We start from the raw sequence: 19,309 nt of genomic DNA on the forward strand, positions 1-19,309 counted from the left end.
AGGGTGTCGGAGGTCGGGGGCATAGACCTAGGGGCACAGAGACTTGGAAAAGCTTAAGGAAGTAGATCTGGGGTAATATTCCCTGTATCCTGCCCATGTGTGTTCAGCTGTCAAAATGGCAAAGATTCATTGTATAAAGTCAAGCAATGACTATTCTGCTTTGACATTATTTTAGCTTTAAAAAGTAGAGTAGATTCTGTTAGGGAAAGTCAAGCAGCTGCATCTTTTTTCCCCGTCACGGTGCCGATTGTTTTTTGTTGTTTCCTTTCAGACGTGCTATTTGATAATGCAAAGCAGTCAAATTCATTCAAAAACTCAACATTCTAATGGTTCCTCTATCAAATGTTTGTTGCATATCTGTTATGCGTGTGTCTGTATGTTTTACCTTTCCTTATTTATTTATTATCAGTTGTCTTTTTTGTTCTATTTTTTTGTAAATTTTATTCTATTTTATTATTATTATTTTAAAAACTATTCATTTGTTTTAATTTTATTTCATCTTTGTTTCTTTTACTTTTTCTCAAGGTCTGACTAAGCGCGTTGGGTTACGCTGCTGGTCAGGCATCTGCTTAGCAGATGCGGTGTAGCGTATATGGATTTGTCCCAATTAAACGACTCCTTGAGAAACTGAAATTAATCTTGTCGTGGATTCTCCATTGGTCTTGAAGCGAAAGACGGACTGAATGACATGGATACTAACATATTATCATCATCTCCCGTTTTGTGCAGTGGGACTACAATAGATTTGGCCCATTCCAAAGGAAAGGCTCCCTCTTGAAATAATCTATTGAATAAAGCTACAAAAAAGTCTGCCACTATTTCATTTGAATGTTTTTAACATTTCAGTAAATATCTTCGAGAGTTCGAGAGAGGGAGGGAGAGAGAGAGAAAGAGAGAGAGAGAGAGTGTGTGTGTGTGTTGAGAGAGAGAGGGAGAGAGAGAGAGAGAGAGAGAGAGAGAAAGCACGTGCGCACAATGGAAAGTCAGATATGTGACATGCAAACCACCACGCAAATACGCTCAGCTCAAAGCAAAATTAGCTCTTTTTATTTTCATAATAAATCATCTTATTTCATCCCACTCCACAGCGTGTGGCAGCTCCTCACCTAAGGTGACATGAAAACTGTCCAGTCAACAATAATGAGGAAAACCTGTTGATGAGCACGTTTCCCTTGCACTGAAATCAAAATGCTTCATCCACTACAAAAAATAGAGAAATAAAAAAAACAAACCAAAAAACAACCTCCCACATGAAAAAAACAACAAGGAACTCAACTAGTAAACAGGATACACTGTACAATGTGTACAATAAAGTCGCTGACATTGTTTAATTCGTTACACATGTACATGACAAAACGTTTCTTCTGGAAACACATCAGATCAGCTGACACACTGTTCCTCACAGCTTATCTGACAGACGTCATTAAGACTTGTCATGGACAGACCTCACAGCTAACCTGACAGACGTCATTATGACTTCATTATGACTTGACCTCACAGCTAACCTGACAGACGTCATTATGACTTCATTATGACTTGACCTCACAGCTAACCTGACAGACGTCATTATGACTTCTCAAGGACAGACCTCACAGCTAACCTGACTGATGTCATTATGACTTCTCAAGGACAGACCTCACAGCTAACCTGACAGACGTCATTATGACTTCATTATGACTTGACCTCACAGCTAACCTGACAGACGTCATTATGACTTCTCAAGGACAGACCTCACAGCTAACCTGACTGATGTCATTATGACTTCTCAAGGACAGGCCTCACAGCTAACCTGATAGACGTCATTATGACTTCTCAAGGACAGACCTCACAGCAAACCTGACAGACGTCATTATGACTTCTCAAGGACAGGCCTCACAGCTAACCTGACAGACGTCATTATGACTTCTCAAGGACAGACCTCACAGCTAACCTGACAGACGTCATTATGACTTCTCAAGGACAGGCCTCACAGCTAACCTGACAGACGTCATTATGACTTCTCAAGGACAGACCTCACAGCTAACCTGACTGATGTCATTATGACTTCTCAAGGACAGACCTCACAGCTAACCTGACAGACGTCATTATGACTTCTCAAGGACAGACCTCACAGCAAACCTGACAGACGTCATTATGACTTCTCAAGGACAGACCTCACAGCTAACCTGACAGACGTCATTATGACTTCTCAAGGACAGACCTCACAGCAAACCTGACAGACGTCATTATGACTTCTCAAGGACAGACCTCACAGCTAACCTGACAGACGTCATTATGACTTCTCAAGGACAGACCTCACAGCTAACCTGACTGATGTCATTATGACTTCTCAAGGACAGGCCTCACAGCTAACCTGACAGACGTCATTATGACTTCTCAAGGACAGACCTCACAGATAACGTGACAGAAGTCATTACGACTTTAAGGACAGACCACACAGCTAAGCTGAAAGTCATTACAACTTTAAGGACAGACCTCACAGCTAACACGAGTCATTACAACTTTAAGGACAGACCTCACAGCTAAGCTGAAAGTCATTACAACTTTAAGGACAGACCTCACAGCTAACCCGAGTCATCACAACTTTAAGGACAGACCTCACAGCTAAGCTGAAAGTCATTACAACTTTAAGGACAGACCTCACAGCTAACCCGAGTCATCACAACTTTAAGGACAGACCTCACAGCTAAGCTGAAAGTCATTACAACTTTAAGGACAGACCTCACAGCTAACACGAGTCATTACAACTTTAAGGACAGACCTCACAGCTAAGCTGAAAGTCATTACAACTTTAAGGACAGACCTCACAGCTAACCCGAGTCATCACAACTTTAAGGACAGACCTCACAGCTAACCCGAGTCATCACAACTTTAAGGACAGACCTCACAGCGAAGCTGAAAGTCATTACAACTTTAAGGACAGACCTCGTGGCTAACCTGAAAGTCATTACAACTTTAAGGACAGACCTCACAGCTAACCTGAAAGAATTACAGCTTCTCAAAGACAGACCTCACAGCCCTTACCTGCAGGGTTCCTAAAGGCACGAAATGCATCAGCAGACAACTGGTGCTCACCTCACACTAGTGGCGGGAAAAGATGGTGCCATGTTCATCTAAAAACCACACCAAGCCAAAACAAAAGACGAGATACATCAGCCTCATAAAATCAAAGTAGGGGAACAGCTTGGCTTTTGTTTACTCTTTCTTATAATGATTTACCTCATTAAATTGAAGGCAGGGAACAAACTACTGGTTTCATCGTAGACCTTGTGATAAGTGAGTTACGAAACCTAGTCAAACTACAGTAGAGGAACAAGTCCGGTTTTTTTTTTTTACCTCTTGTAATGAGTGATTTATCTCCCTCTCTCTCCCTACACACACACACACATATATATATATTGTGTTTGCGCATCTGTGTGTATGTGAGTGCATGTAATGTGTGTGTGTGTATGTGTGTGTGGATCGATACACACACACACACACAAGCACTACATGCACACACGCAGATGCAACTGCATCAATCAAGTCAAGGGAGCAAAGAACTGTTTAACATGCTTCCGGCTAAATTCAAACCTCGCGAGGCGCAGGTTACAAAAAGATGTACAGATACCAGAAAGGTGTCCACACTTTATTGAGGATTCTAAATTCAAGAAAGCAGGATAATTAGCGTACTCCAAATCATGGAGGTGGTTAAAAAGTCAGTCCAGGGTGGACGCTTGGGATACACTGCGAAGCCAGCTACAGTCGGCAAGAGTGACTATTGAGGCAGAACTGTGGTGTGAATGTCCCGAGTCAAAAACCTGGCCAGGTAAGAGAGTAGAATATCCCGGGATTAGCTTAGAATTTGGATGCATAATGCCCATGTAATTTCATGTTGTGTGAAGAATTTGATTTGACATGTGTGAATCAATAACTATTCTTAATCAGCACATAAAGAATATAAATGTATACCGTGTCCTCAGCTGTGTAAAAAGGGGAATGGATGGATGTGCAGTGATTGTTTTTGAGTGCAAGGATGTGTGCTTGGTTGGAGAATGGAACCAAACCTGTGAGCTAACCCTGACAACAACAATTTCACTTAAACAAAACTGAATACAATTTTCACCCAACCTGGACGGACAACCTGCCCATAAGCAAAGCCATCACACTGTTATCTTTTTTTTTCTTTTTTGTTTTTTTAGCTTTTTTTTTAATTTTCCCATTTTTATATCACATAGACAATTGACATAACATAAATGAATTAATACATATACTGGGAAAGGAGAAAAGACAAATTTGACAAAAACATAGCAACAATAGGAAAATAAAACAAAAACAAACAACAACATAAAAAAAAACAACAATAAACAAAAACAAAAAACAAAACAAACAAAAAAACAACCACAACACACACACACATAAATGATATACACATATAACATTCTAAGCGAAAACAACTGAGAATGTTTGAATAAGTCATTTTAAATAAGTCTTCAAATATATTAATAGATATCCATATCCCTACATATCAACTTGCACCCTTTTTTCAACATCTAACTTATTTGTGTTTTATTTCCATACATGGTTTGAAATATTGATAGTCAAAACAGAAAAGCTGAAAGTTGTTGCTTATGCTTGGGGAACCAAAAAGGATGCAACGAAGGCATAAAAAGACACACACACACACACACACAAGGAAGAAAGGATGTACAGCATCAGTAGTCATCTCAGTTGTGTTAACCCAGCAATTGTAGTATTTAGACTAGTCTGTGTCTGTGTGGTATCCATCTGGTCCACATGCACATCCTCGATGCCAATCCTCAAAGCCACATATTTTTCCTTCATCCCACATGGTGACCAGACCTTCCATCAATGTAGACAGCTGAAAATTCAAATGGCACCCAACTGCATTTAAAAAAAAATTTTTTTTTTAAGGTTTCCAATTTTACATTCTAATCTTTCTGAAGTTATTTTCAAGTAACAGAACAGTTGTTTTGGTGTTACCTGTATTCATTTTCTTCCAGTATTATGTTGTATCCAAGAAATAAATAAATGAAATATATATTTAAAAAAAAAAAAAAAAAAAAAAAAAAAAAAAAAAAATATATATATATATATATATACACACTTGTGGCAAGTACATTTTCTACATAACATAAACATATGACAGCAAAGTGTATGCAGATGCTATCAAGCAAAATACAAGAAAAACTAAATAAATATTCAAGAAAAAACAAACTTTTACGCAGTTCAACTGTGCAATAGTCCTCATACTTACCTCATTCTTTTTCTCCATATATACCCCTTCATAATCATAACCTTAGATAATTTTTCCTGCTTTTTTATTTTTTATTTATTTATTTTTTTAAGACAGAAGCAAGAAACAAGCACATTCTAGGCCGGCCAACACAGATGAATCATAAACTGAGCTGTTCAGCAAGCAGGGGGAGGGGGGGGGGGGGGGGGGGGGGGGGGGGGGGGGGGGGGGGGGGGGGGGGGGGGGGGGGGGGGGGGGGGGGGAGGGGTAGCACACAGTTTTTATTTTGTCATACATACTGCAATCAAAAACAGACCACTGGCATACACCACTGGCATCTCAAGACGGTAAACCTAACAGGTCTGTCTGGGCCAGCAGACAGGCAAAATTCATGAAGTGAAGACGACGTTGGGGGGGGGGGGGGGGGGGGGGGGGGGGGGGGGGGGGGGGGGGGGGGGGGGGGGGGGGGAGCAAGATGCAGATGCAGCAAGTGACAAGGCTGAGCAAAGAGACGATGAGCCCCGGACGATAGAGGAGGGGGGGCTGGGAATACCACAAAAGGTACTGAACAGTTCTGGGCCTCAGTACCTGATGTAATACTCACAGCCACACCATCCAAGTCATGCACTACACATTATCAAACCAACACCTTCCGGGCACGAAACCAGGCACAAACCACACTACCACTATAGCCATGCAACTCTGAACAATCATCAGTGAAGAAACAATCTGCCTGGAACCACCTGAACAACCCAAGCATGCAACAGCAGATATTCCCTCATTTGTTAAAAAACACCCCCAAAAAACATGTTTGCTTCACTATTGCAGAAGACACTTCTTGAGGGAGGAGGACCAATATTTTTTTTTAGAAATTCTTGAGGCAGTAACCTAAAGACGACGCTGAGCCGCTGTGTGCTTCCCAGTGAGTTCAACAGCATCAGCCAGCCCCAGATTGTCACCTTCAGGAGCTCTGACCACCCCCATCCCTTCACCCTCTACAATGATACAGCTCTGACCCCCCCCCCCCCTTCTCCTCACCATCTACACTGATACAGCTCTGACACCCCCCTTCTCCTCACCATCTACACTGATACAACTCTGACCCCCCCCCCCCCCTTCTCCTCACCATCTACACTGATACAACTCTGACCACCCCCATCCCTTCACCCTCTACACTGATACGGCTCTGCCCCCCCCCCTTCTCCTCACCATCTACACTGATACAGCTCTGACACCCCCCTTCTCCTCACCATCTACACTGATACAGCTCTGCCCCCCCCCCCCCTTCTCCTCACCATCTACACTGATACAGCTCTGCCCCCCCCCCCCTTCTCCTCACCATCTACACTGATACAACTCTGACCACCCCCATCCCTTCACCCTCTACACTGATACAGCTCTGACCCCCCCCCCTTTTTTCACCATCTATCTGATACAGCTCTGCCCACCACCCCCCTTCTCCTCACCATCTACTGATAAGTCGCCCCCCCCTTCTCCTCACCTTCTACATGATAAGCTCTGCCCCCACCCCCTTTTCTACACTCACTGATACAGCTCTGCCACCACCCACCCCTCCCACTACACTGATACGCTCTGCCCCCCACCATCTCCTCACCTTCTACACTGATACAGCTCTGCCCACCACCCCTTCTCCTCACCCTCTACACTGATACAGCTCTGACCCACCCCCCCCCTTCTCCCTCACCATCTTCACTGATACAGCTCTGACCACCCCCTTCTCTCACCATCTACACTGATACAGCTCTGACACCCCCTTCTCCTCCCCATCTTACACTGTACAAGCTCTGACCCCCCCCTTTTCCCCTCTCACCATCTACAATGATACAGCTCTGACCCCCCCCCCCCCTTCTCTCCCATCTACACTGATACAGGTCTGACACCCCCCCCTCCTCCTCACCATCTACACTGATACAGCTCTGCCCACCACCACCCTTCTCACCCATCTACACTGATACAGCTCTGCCCACCACCACCCTTCTCCTCACCATCTACACTGATACAGCTCTGACCCCCCCCCCTTCTCCTCACCATCTACACTGATACAGCTCTGCCCACCACCCCCCTTCTCCTCACCATCTTCACTGATACAGCTCTGCCCACCACCACCCTTCTCCTCACCATCTACACTGATACAGCTCTGACACCCCCCTTCTCACCATCTACACTGATACAGCTCTGACACCCCCCTTCTCCTCACCATCTACACTGATACAGCTCTGACACCCGCCCCCCCCGCCCCCCTTCTTCTCACCATCTACACTGATACACGTCTGACACCCCCAGCCCCTCCTCACCATCTACACTGATACAGCTCTGCCCACCACCACCCTTCTCACCATCTACACTGATACAGCTCTGCCCACCACCACCCTTCTCCTCACCATCTACACTGATACAGCTCTGCCCACCCCCCACCCCTTCTCCTCACCATCTACACTGATACAGCTCTGCCCACCACCCCCCCTTCTCCTCACCATCTACACTGATACAGCTCTGCCCACCACCACCCTTCTCCTCACCATCTACACTGATACAGCTCTGACACCCCCTCCATTCCCCCTCTTCACCCTCTACACTGATACAGCTCTGACATCCCCCCCTCCACTCCCCCTTCTCCTCACCATCTACACTGATACAGCTCTGACACCCCCCCTCCACTCCCCCTTCTCCTCACCATCTACACTGATACAGCTCTGACACCCCCTCCACTCCCCCTTCTCCTCACCATCTACACTGATACAGCTCTGACACCTCCCCCCCTTCTCCTCACCATCTACACTGATACAGCTCTGACACCCCCCCCCCCTCCACCCCCTCTTCTTCTCACCATCTACACTGATACAGCTCTGACACCCCCCCTCCGCTCCCCCTTCTCCTCACCATCTACACTGATACAGCTCTGACACCCACCCCCGCCCCACCGCTTCTCCTCACCATCTACACTGATACAGCTCTGACACCCCCCCCCCCCCACCCCCGCCCCCCCCCCCCTTCTCCTCACCATCTACACTCATACATGCAGCCCACTCATGCCCAGGACATACAAGGAGCGCGTAAGGGGGCATAACCACAAACACTGACTACGTATGGGGCATAACCATAAACAATAAACCACAAACCAAGGGTATGACTTTGTGCCCCGGAGATGATCATACAGCACACACACAAGAACCACACTGAATAGACGGTGACGGAAGATGTCTTATTAAATCTATGAGTAAATCCAGAGTTTGAAATCAATATCTTTCAGATTTGGGACAGAAAGACTTTTTCGTTGTTCGAATTAATCTTTTCTCCAATCACCATTTACTTAATCACTGAACCCAATAAAAGTCACATCAGTAAATGTCACAGTCAAATACCAAAAACACAAACATACAAACAATAATACTAAATCATACTTAAAAAAATAATCTACTGATTCACTGACTTAAAATTCATTTTATTTACTCTCAGTGTTATCAAATCACTTGCAAATGCTGACCATGTAGCCATAATTACTGTTTCAAAGTTATTTTCAATATTTTACAGTTCTGAATGAAAATGATCACTTTAATTATCAGTTTAATGTGTACTTTCTAATGGTCAGTTTAATGTTTATTTTCCACCATCCAGATCAATAATGGAGCATATATATTAGAAACGTATAGCATTATCAAAGAATTACACACGATCTGATTCAGTATCTCACCCAATACGTTAAATTCAGAATGGGTGGCAGTAATCATAAAATATCAACAAGAAGTGATTAAATGTGTGCATTTTTAATAAGAACATCAATAGTATGAGAAATGGTAGTGAGTTTTTCCTCTTATACATCCAAATAATTATGAACAGAAAAATGGTATGCTCTATAATCTTCCCATTGTAAAAGTGAATGTTACAAACAGTCCAACTGAAATTTCTCATGCCAGGTTTGCCTCGCTAAAAAAAAAAAAAAAAAAAAAAAAAAAAAAAAAAAAAAAGCCTTACCAGCACTTATTCTTTTTTTTTTTCATCTGTTTCACAACGTTTGTTCAATTTTTAATTCCAATTAATCTGCCACTGGTGAACATTCGCTTTATAAGATCTCTTTCTGACAATCTCATGAAATCACGAAACCCACACCAAAGCATGAGGCTATAACATTTGGAGGCCACGTCTTCACTACTGACATCAGTTCATTCCTTGTGACAGGACATCACACAGCTGATCCGTCACCTCCACTGGTGCTCAGTCACAGTCATTCACCACTATCAGAAATGACACACACACACACAGCGAAACAAAAACAACCCCCCCCCCCCACCCCCCCCAACCACCAAAAAAACCCCAAAAAAAACCAAAAAAAAAAAACCCAAAAAACCCACCGCCCAAATTTGTTAATACCAGAAAAACGAGGCCATACTTTACAACCTGACAGTGGCCTTCAAGCAGGACAACAAAATGCACACCCCTGGCTTTAAGGGGGGTTAACTCCATTCAAACAGTAGAGAGAAAACCACCCAGCAGCGAAGAAGAGACAAAGCATCAAATAAAGAATGCCATGCCAAGCAAAAAAAAAAAAAATATCAAGAATGTTCGCCACTCAGCCGCTGAAGGGTAGGGGTTGTGGGCGGGGGTGGGGGTGGGGGGGGGGGAGGGAGGTGACCACCTTTCCAGTCAGTACTCAGACAGGTAACAGACTGGATCTCACAAATAAGCAAGCCTCAAACAAACCAGAAATGAAAAAAAAAAAAAAAAAAAATCAACAACAAAAAAACAAAAACAAAAAAACAAATGTCAGTAGCTTGGACACCAGCAACAACGACGACGATGGAGGTAAAGGCAAAAGAAAAAAAAAAGCAGATCCCAAAACTGCCAAAAACAGCAAAGTGAGCATCTATCTGGTGGTGGGCATCTGAAGATCAGTAGAGGCAGGTCAGTCTGCCAGTCTAACAGGTAGGTCAGTCTGCCAGTCTAACAGGTAGGTGCCAGTCTAACAGGCAGATCAGTCTTACAGTCTAACAGGTAGGTCAGTCTAACAGGTAGGCCAGTCTGCCAGTCTAACAGGTAGGTGCCAGTCTAACAGGCAGATCAGTCTTACAGTCTAACAGGTAGGTCAGTCTAACAGGTAGGCCAGTCTGCCAGTCTAACAGGTAGGTGCCAGTCTAACAGGCAGATCAGTCTTACAGTCTAACAGGTAGGTCAGTCTAACAGGTAGGCCAGTCTGCCAGTCTAACAGGTAGGTGCCAGTCTAACAGGCAGATCAGTCTTACAGTCTAACAGGTAGGTCAGTCTAACAGGTAGGCCAGTCTGCCAGTCTAACAGGTAGGTCAGTCTGCCAGTCTAACAGGTAGGTCAGTCTGCCAGTCTAACAGGTAGGTCAGTCTAACAGGTAGGTCAGTCTGCCAGTCTAACAGGTAGGTCAGTCTGCCAATCTAACAGGTAGGTCAGTCTGCCAGTCTAACAGGTACACCAGTGCGTGCAGGCTACAGGCCGACAGATGTGGGGAGGTATTCACGTAATCTCGGCTAGTAACTTGAGGTGCATGTCCATGCTCAGAATTACCAGCTGAGATTAGGCAAACGGCTCCAACAGCTCATGCGCGTACAGGTGCTTAAGAAAAAAGCAATTCCATGGTAAAATAGGTGTGCCATCAGACTAGATGCCAGCAATGCCTGATGTTGGGTATCTTGGGATCCAAACTTGGGTACCTGCCTCAATGCATCAAATAGATATACTGCCCACATCAGTACATACCCACTCAATACACTGCCTGTGACAATGCACTATCAATACATCGAATTGACAGACTGCCCACTTGAGTTCACACCCACTGAATACACCGTCTGTGACAGGGCACTATCAATACATTGAATTGACAGATTGCCCACTTGAGTTCACACCCACTGAATACACTGTCTGTGACAGGGCACTATCAATACATCCAACTGACAGATTGCCCTTGTCAGCTCACACCCAGTAAGAAGACTGCCTATGGTAGTACATGCTCACTAAACAGCACTGTGCAATGCACTAACAATGCACCACTCTGTCTTATCGCAGTGAGGTGACAACCCTTCACTAACAAACATCCTTGTCTGCAGCAGTCATTGGATTAAACTAGTGGTCTATTGTGCATCCTAAAAGATGCGGATTCCCATGTGACCACAACCCAAAATACTGAGGTTAAATTACAAAGCAAAAACTATCAACCTTTTTTTTTCTTTCTTGAGCACATAAACAAAGGAAAGCATGCTAGCTGCAGCAAGTCTACATATGCAGCATGGATGAAAGCGGGTTGGTGAGGATATTTTTTTCTTCCCTCAGCCACACTTTCTTCCTCTTGTCTTCATTTCCCACACAACATCACCACACTGACTTCAAACTGCTGAAATGCACTTTATCAGAAAAAAAAAGAAAAAAAAGAATGCAAGCAAGTGTCATACAAAACAAGTGATCCAATCCAAGCTGCAATGAAGTCTACACACATACACACAGAGGCACACACATACACACACGCGCGCACGCGCATGCACACATACATACACGCACACACACATACACACACTCACACACAAAACCATCACAGCACACCCAATTTACAAAACAATAACAGCCAGCACTGTCATAAGCGGTTAACAAAGAACAAGCACACCAAGCGTCAGACACAACCTCCATCTTCACACACAACGTGAAGATGTCTCCGTCCCTGTGAGCGTCTACCATACACACAGACCCTCACATCTCACCAACAAGCAACAATTGCCAGCAAAACCAACAACTATTTCTCCAGTCCCATGACATGCAATGGTTTCCACACGAAAAAAAAAAAAAGAAAAGAAAAAGGAAATGTTTTCACATATTCACCTCATTCAAAGCATAACAATCACACTCCTAAATTCATCCTCAGATTAAAACAGAAGCAATAACAATTCATAACTGCATGAAAAAATGATGTAGCCATCAAGGAAATAAAAAAAACAACTACAAGATCAACATGCATTAATGCCACACCATACACACACAAAACGGCTACACTGCACAAAGTACATCCATACATTCTCACTGTGCAGCAACACTAGTGAGACTACACACACATACAGCAAGATGACAGTGACACTGCCAGACAGCACACACATACAGCAAGATGACAGTGACACTGCCAGACAGCACACACATACAGCAAGATGACAGTGACACTGCCAGACAGCACACACATACAGCAAGATGACAGTGACACTGCCAGACAGCACACACATACAGCAAGATGACAGTGACACTGCCAGACAGCACACACATACAGCAAAATGACAGTGACACTGCCAGACAGCACACACATGCACCAAGACAGTGACACTGCCAGACAGCACACACATGCACCAAGAAAAGAGACACTACCAGATACACGGCGCTATGGAAACGACACGTCAAACAGGGACAGGACACGAAACAAGAGAGCTGTCTGCCCAGTCGTCAGAGGGACGCCACACCCCTCATACCAGCCAATATCCTGAGGACTGCCTGCTCAGGATTACCAGCTGATATTAAGGCTGTGGACCCTGCAGCGGACATACCCATGTCAGCACCAGCCAGCTTCCAAATGATGCCACATTCTTGGAAACGGAACATCACCTTTCTGAGACTTATTGCCGGAGATTTTTTTGTTTTCTTCCAACTATAATAACACGATCTTCAGTGATGGGGTTCCAACAGAAACTGGAGGCAGGGGAACAGTGAGGCAAAGCAGAATTCAGTGCCAACAGATGTGTCAAAAATGACTATCATGAAGCATGGCAGAACTGAACAGCAGCAAGTACAGACTTCACTGTCAGCACAGTATAGCAAGGCTGAGGCAAAGCAAGAGAAAACCTTTGTTCTTAAAAAAACCCAAAAGAAACCAAAAAAAAAACCACCTTTAAAACTTGTACACCTTGAAAAAAACAACAACACATTTCAGCGATTAAATAACTAACTTTAAAGCCAAAATTCCTCACAAGCTAAGCTTCCAGCAGAAGCGACCAGGCTCAAAATGGTGTAGATGGGTTTGCTCCAACAAATTAGCAACTCATTAAAAGGCATTACGCTCGGGGGCTTACAGGCAAGCAGACTGCTGCCCCTGTGCAATTAGACAAACGACAGAGGAATATGAAAATAAGACAAAAGGGAAAAAAAACACCGAAAGGCAGCAGCAGCAGTGAATGATGCCAATGCAGGTATGAAAGCAGCAAGGAAAAGAAGAGGAAAAAAAGAGAAAAAAAACAAAACAAAACAAAACAGAATGAGGGCAGTGGTGGTTGGAAGCTGGGACAGCTGGGCGGGAAGCAGCTCTCAGACAACGCAAGCGTTTACCACAACTCACTCTCTCTCTCTCTCTCTCACACACACACACACACACAGTGCAATGCACAAACACACAAGCAACCAAACAAAATAAACAAGCCAACATACCAGCAAGCCACAGAAAGATCACGTACAAGAGAGGTGCAGTACTATGATAAGCAGTGACACAAAAACAACGAACACACACACGCACATTTCGCTTTTAATCTACTATTTCACATCGGTTTCAGCCAACCAACCCCCACCCACCACCCCCTAAAAAAAACAAAAAACAAACACACACACACACACACACAAACACACACATAGAGAGAGAAAATGCAGTTCCTTTATTCTGCATAAATTTCTCCCTCTTTCCAAGTACCCCTCCCCACACCCCTACCAGTCTCTCTCCCCACATCATCTTCTGCTTTCTTTTTCTTCTTTTTGCAATTACACACTTATAGATGGTTTCTTTTTAATCACTTCTTTGCACAATTACATACTTATATTTTTTTTTTAACTACATCTTTGCACAATTACACACTTATAGTTTCTTTTTAATTGCATCTTTGCACAGTTAAGAATTACACATTTATAGTTTCTTTTTAATTACATCTTTGCACAGTTAACAATTACACACTTATAGTTTCTTTTTAATTACATCTTTGCACAGTTAACAATTACACACTTACAGTTTCTTTTTAACCACTTCTTGGCACAATTATACACTTATAGTTTCTTCTTAATTACTTTTCGGCACAATTACACACTTAGGGGTAGTTTCTTCTTAACCACTTCTTTGCACAATTACACACATATTGTTTCTTTTTAATTACTTCTTGACACAATTACACAGTCATAGTTTCTTTTTTCATTACATCTTTGCACAATTACACACCTATAGTTGTTTTTTTTAAAATTACTTCTTTGCACAATTACACACTTTTAGATAGTTTCTTTTTAATCACTTCTTTGCACAATTACACACTTGTAGTTTCTTTTTAATCGCTTCTTTGCACAATCACACACTTGTAGTTTCTTTTTAATTACATCTTTGCACAATTACACACTTATAGTTTCTTTTTAATCACTTCTTCGCACAATTACACCCTTAAAGTTTCTTTTTGATTAAATCTACGCACAATTACACAGTTGTAGTTTCTTTCTGATTACTTCTTTGCACAATCACACAGTTGTAGTTTCTTTCTGATCACTTCTTTGCATAATTACACAGTTGTAGTTTCTTTCTGATTACTTCTTTGCATAATTACACAGTTGTAGTTTCTTTCTGATTACTTCTTTGCATAATTACACAGTTGTAGTTTCTTTCTGATTACTTCTTTGCATAATTACAGTTATAGTTTCGTTTAATTACTTCTTGCCACAATTATGTGGCTATGTTCTCCTTTCCATTTCCTTCTTTTACACAATCAAGCATATATGTACAATTATTTTGTACTAAACAGTTATATGTTTGCTTTTTTTACTTACTTCTTTGTACAATTAAGCCGTTGCATCTTTTCTTTTCAATGTAAAGACACTATCATATAATTATATACAATTGCAATTAAACAACTGAATCAATTTCTCCACTGTCAAGTTTTCCCTATGTTTCTTTATTTGCTGTATCAATTCTCTTTCAGTTCATCGTTTTCAATCAAATATGTGATTCAGTTTGTTCTTTGTAATATTCATTACAGCTACTTACAACAATAGCTGGTTAGAACTAGAAGCATTTTTTTTTCCAAGGGAGATAAAAAAAAAAAGGAAAAAAAAAAGAAGGAAATTTGACAACTGCAATCCAGGCATCAATTATATATCATAATTAGACACACACACACACACACATGCGTCAATATACTGAAATTAGACGCGCGCGCGCGCACACACACACACACACACAGAAGAAAAAAAAACATTATAAATTCTGAATTACTTTGAATAAAACCGTATGCCATCGAACTACTCTTCATATAATAAGGGAATCATTCACAAAACAACAATAAATAATAAAGTCATCATTCAGAAATCACTGTAAGTATCGGTATACCTAACAGTAAATACCAGCCCAGTGCATACCAGTCACAAGCAGGCATGTGCAGTTACACCTTACACCTCACAGTGACACAAAAAAGCACACACACACACAATATATATATATATATATATATAGATATGTGTGGTATACATAGTGGTATGCATTGCAATGTCTAAATCAAACGAAACTAAAAGTGAAAAACATCAAGACTCATGTGTGATACTGATAGCATATCGGCATATGTGCATACATATGTGTGTGAGCATATGTGCTCACTTTAGGTGTGTGAATATGAATCAGGGTATGGTACATTTCATTTTTCTTGAGTCTTCTACTGGACATTTTCCATTGTGTAAATGTGTGATTAAAAAATGTTTTTAATACCGTGAGCCTCAAAAGTCTTGTCACACCACTTAGCCTCTGGGCTGACAGAGTTTTGCAAGACAAGTCAAGAAAGCTTACCTGATCATGCTCATCCAGAATGTACATGCCTTTCTGATGAAAACCCTCCGTACATGAATATATGGCGGTCTTGTGCTTGTCTGTCCTGAAACAAACACACACGCACGTGCACACACATGCACACACACACACACACGCACACTCAAACACACACAAATCAATTCTACTTACTAGACTTCTTCGAAACATCTTGGCCACAAGAACTCAAAATACACCCTACTTTTCCACAGGACCCTCAACCAAGTCAGGCCACAAACAAACCTCTCCAAACCTTTTCTTCTTGCTGTTTTTGCTCTTGTCTTTTCTCAACCATGTGAATGTCTCTTTTAAAAAGCCATTGGCACCCCAAAACAAAAAAACACAACAAATGCTGGACCTGGGTGATTTAACACAACCGCTTTCTTCTAATTACAAAAAGCATTTTTCCAAATCACAACCAACGCTGTTTTTTTTTGTTGGTTTTTTTTTTAGGGCCAAGACAAGTGAATGTGGTGGAAGGGCCAGCATTGACAGAGGGTGCAGAGGTGAAAGAACATGACCTTTACCCCAGGCCGCTTTGCAAGCCTCCCCCATGCACACCTACCACCAACACCACCTAAGTCCAAACACCAGGGTCTTTTCAAAGCAGTGAAGGGTGTGTTGTGTCGTCCTGGCTTCAAGAGGAAGGTGAAGGGTTGAAGAGGGAGGGGGGGGTGAGGAATGGGGGGATGGGGGTGGGGTGGGGTGAGAGCAAACACTTCCCTCAACCCCTCCCCGAGTGAGATTCAGGTTGTGCACACTTACACCATCAACGAAAAGAAAAAAAAAAGTCTAATTTTACAATCTGTAAATCAGATCTACCTGCTTGTATATACTATGCAGTGTGCTGAGAGAGAGGTGGTGTGCGTGTGTGTGCGTGTGAGTGTGTCTACGTGTTTGTCTGTCTGTGCATGCATGCTGAGGATGGGTGTGATGGTGCATGTGAGGACAGTGGGTTGGTGGAGGTGGAGGTGGCTGGTGGGGTGGGTGGGTGAGGGTGTGTGTCGTACATGCACACGTGTTGTGCATGCGTATGCATACACACATGTTGAGCACATGCGTGAGAATGTGTGCACACACAGCCACTGTGTGCGTGTGGCAGTAACACTGAGAAAGTAGAGCACCCCAAACATACAGGTTTTACCAAAACTTAAGGATCACTAAAAAGTCTTCATAAAAAGCTGGCATGTTTTCATAAAACATTAAAAAAAAAAAAAAAAAAAAGACGACTGAAATAATGCAGGCTGTGCATTGTCTTATCACTGGCTTCTCACTCAAGACGCCAATGACGGTTCCAGACAAACGAGCACCAGGAACAGCTTGAGAAATAATATTCAGCCCAAATTCTACAATTATACAGTGGTTTATAAACAATACCAGCAGTTTTTCTGAGGGACAAAAAAAAAGTGCAAGAAAGCAGCGGTGGTAACGAGTTGTGCTGATTACACAGGCTGCGTACAGCTGCTGGCCAGAAATTGAAGGCCATTTCACCGTGTCCCCTGGACCAAAAACTGTGCATGCTGCCAAACGGTCCTTCCCTTTTTTTGTGAACCATGCACACTGAGCTCAAACAAGGGGACCAAACTCTGATTTCAAAGGAACTGTTCAATTCTGTTTGTCGGGAGAGGCGCCGGCCACAAGGTCAGTGTTGCACATAGCCAACGCTGTTTCACAAAGCCAACGCTGTTTCACAAAGCCAACGCTCTTTTCTGAGCTGACTGCTTGCACTGATGGTTGTATTGTTTTTGGTGTGTGTGTGTTTGTTTTGTTGTTGTTGTTTTTTTTTGGGGGGGGGGTTGTTTTTGTTTTTTTTCAAACTTTTTTTTATATTCATTTTTGCTTTTACATTTTTCACATATATAACAGAATACATTTACATTACAAGAAAATATGCATCATGGATAGATCAACTATGTATTCAACATTTTATGTATTAACGTTATATAACATTAACTGTATGTCCTTAGTAGTTCTATATATTAGAGGTTCATGTGCATATAAGTATGAAGGACATATCTAAATATGAAAAGAAATACAGACAGATAAATAAAGATAAATGAATAAGGGAAGAAGAGAGGAAGAGAAATCTCAGAGAGAGAGAGAGAGGGAAAAAAAGGTTCTTCATTTTTACTCTATTTTTGGTGTGTGTGTGTGTGTGTGTGTGTGTGTGTGTGTGTGTGTGTGTATACCAACATGCGGATGTGTGTGCATGTAAGCCAACAAGAGACTGCGCAGGGATGTGCCCTGTGCGCAAACTCTGCACTGGTTTTTACACAGCAAAGTTCACCGCTCCCGTTCCAAAAGTGCTGCACTGACGACCTTCTTGTGCAAGTTATTTTCTGCACACACGACACACAGCCGTGTCACAGCGTCACGACACACAGCCATGTCACAGTGTCACGACAGCCAGTTGTGTGATATGTCAGTTTCGGGTCAAGAAACAGTAGGAAATAAAACGGTTATATCATACTAATATGCTCTCATCCTAAGCATACATCCATGTACACACATGCTGAATGACTTGGGTATTCTTTGTTCACATGTTTAACACCACAAAGTGATTTATCTTAAGGGATATAATGAAATATTCACTATTCTGTATTCTTTCATCTTTGTTAATGGCCAAACTTTGGGTGTTTTTTTTTCTTTTTTAGTTTCAGTTTATGAGGGTACAGGTAGAGCTGTTCCTGCCCCTGCCAAAGATTTGATACAATCTGTCTACATGTATGGTGTATTCTGTGTGTGTGTGTGTGTGTGTGTGTATGTGTGTGTGTGTGTGTGTGTGTGTATGAGTGTGTGTGTGTGTGTGCATTTGTGTGTGTGCATGCGTGTGTGTGTGCATGCGTGTGTGTGTGCGTGCGTGTGCGAGTGTGTGAGAAACGCAATGCATACACATTCCATGTGCAAGCGTACACGTTCCATGACATGACCATGATGACAACCAACCTTGACCCTGCCCTTCAAGCTGAGGTCAAAGCACCCCTCTCCCCACACCGCTCTCTGTGGCTTGCTCTGAAAACAGAACAAAAAGAAGGGGGTGAGCTTTGACAAGGGGGACCAAATCCAGACACTGTCATCACAAAGAGAAGGGGCAAGGTGAAGGCCAACAAGGTGAGGTCAGGGTGACCACGTCACATCACTTCGTCACGCTGTAGCTGGGAACCTTTTACCCAACATTCTCATTCAACAAACACTCCCCCTGAAAACAGAGTATGGCTGCCTACAAGGCGGGGGTAAAAACACGCGGG

General features: G+C 42.7%; 1 long non-coding RNA gene across 20 annotated transcripts in view; it reads right to left on the reverse strand.

The window, feature by feature from the left end:
* Positions 1-1,025: 1,025 nt before the first annotated feature.
* The window catches only part of LOC143295679 (uncharacterized), a 79,762-nt gene continuing 61,478 nt past the window's right edge, over positions 1,026-19,309 (reverse strand). For 13 of the 20 annotated variants that reach the window (XR_013057068.1, XR_013057060.1, XR_013057058.1 and 10 more), the window contains 3 exons: positions 19,008-19,073; positions 16,044-16,128; positions 1,026-4,861 (listed from right to left, as the gene is read on the reverse strand). This is a non-coding gene — a long non-coding RNA (uncharacterized LOC143295679). Of the gene's footprint in view, positions 4,862-16,043; positions 16,185-19,007; positions 19,074-19,309 lie in introns of all 20 variants that reach the window. The other 7 variants (XR_013057057.1, XR_013057064.1, XR_013057067.1 and 4 more) reach the window with 3 other exon arrangements.

The sequence above is a fragment of the Babylonia areolata genome, chromosome 21 (genome assembly GCF_041734735.1).
Source record: "Babylonia areolata isolate BAREFJ2019XMU chromosome 21, ASM4173473v1, whole genome shotgun sequence".
In the NCBI taxonomy this organism is placed as follows: domain Eukaryota; kingdom Metazoa; phylum Mollusca; class Gastropoda; order Neogastropoda; family Buccinidae; genus Babylonia; species Babylonia areolata.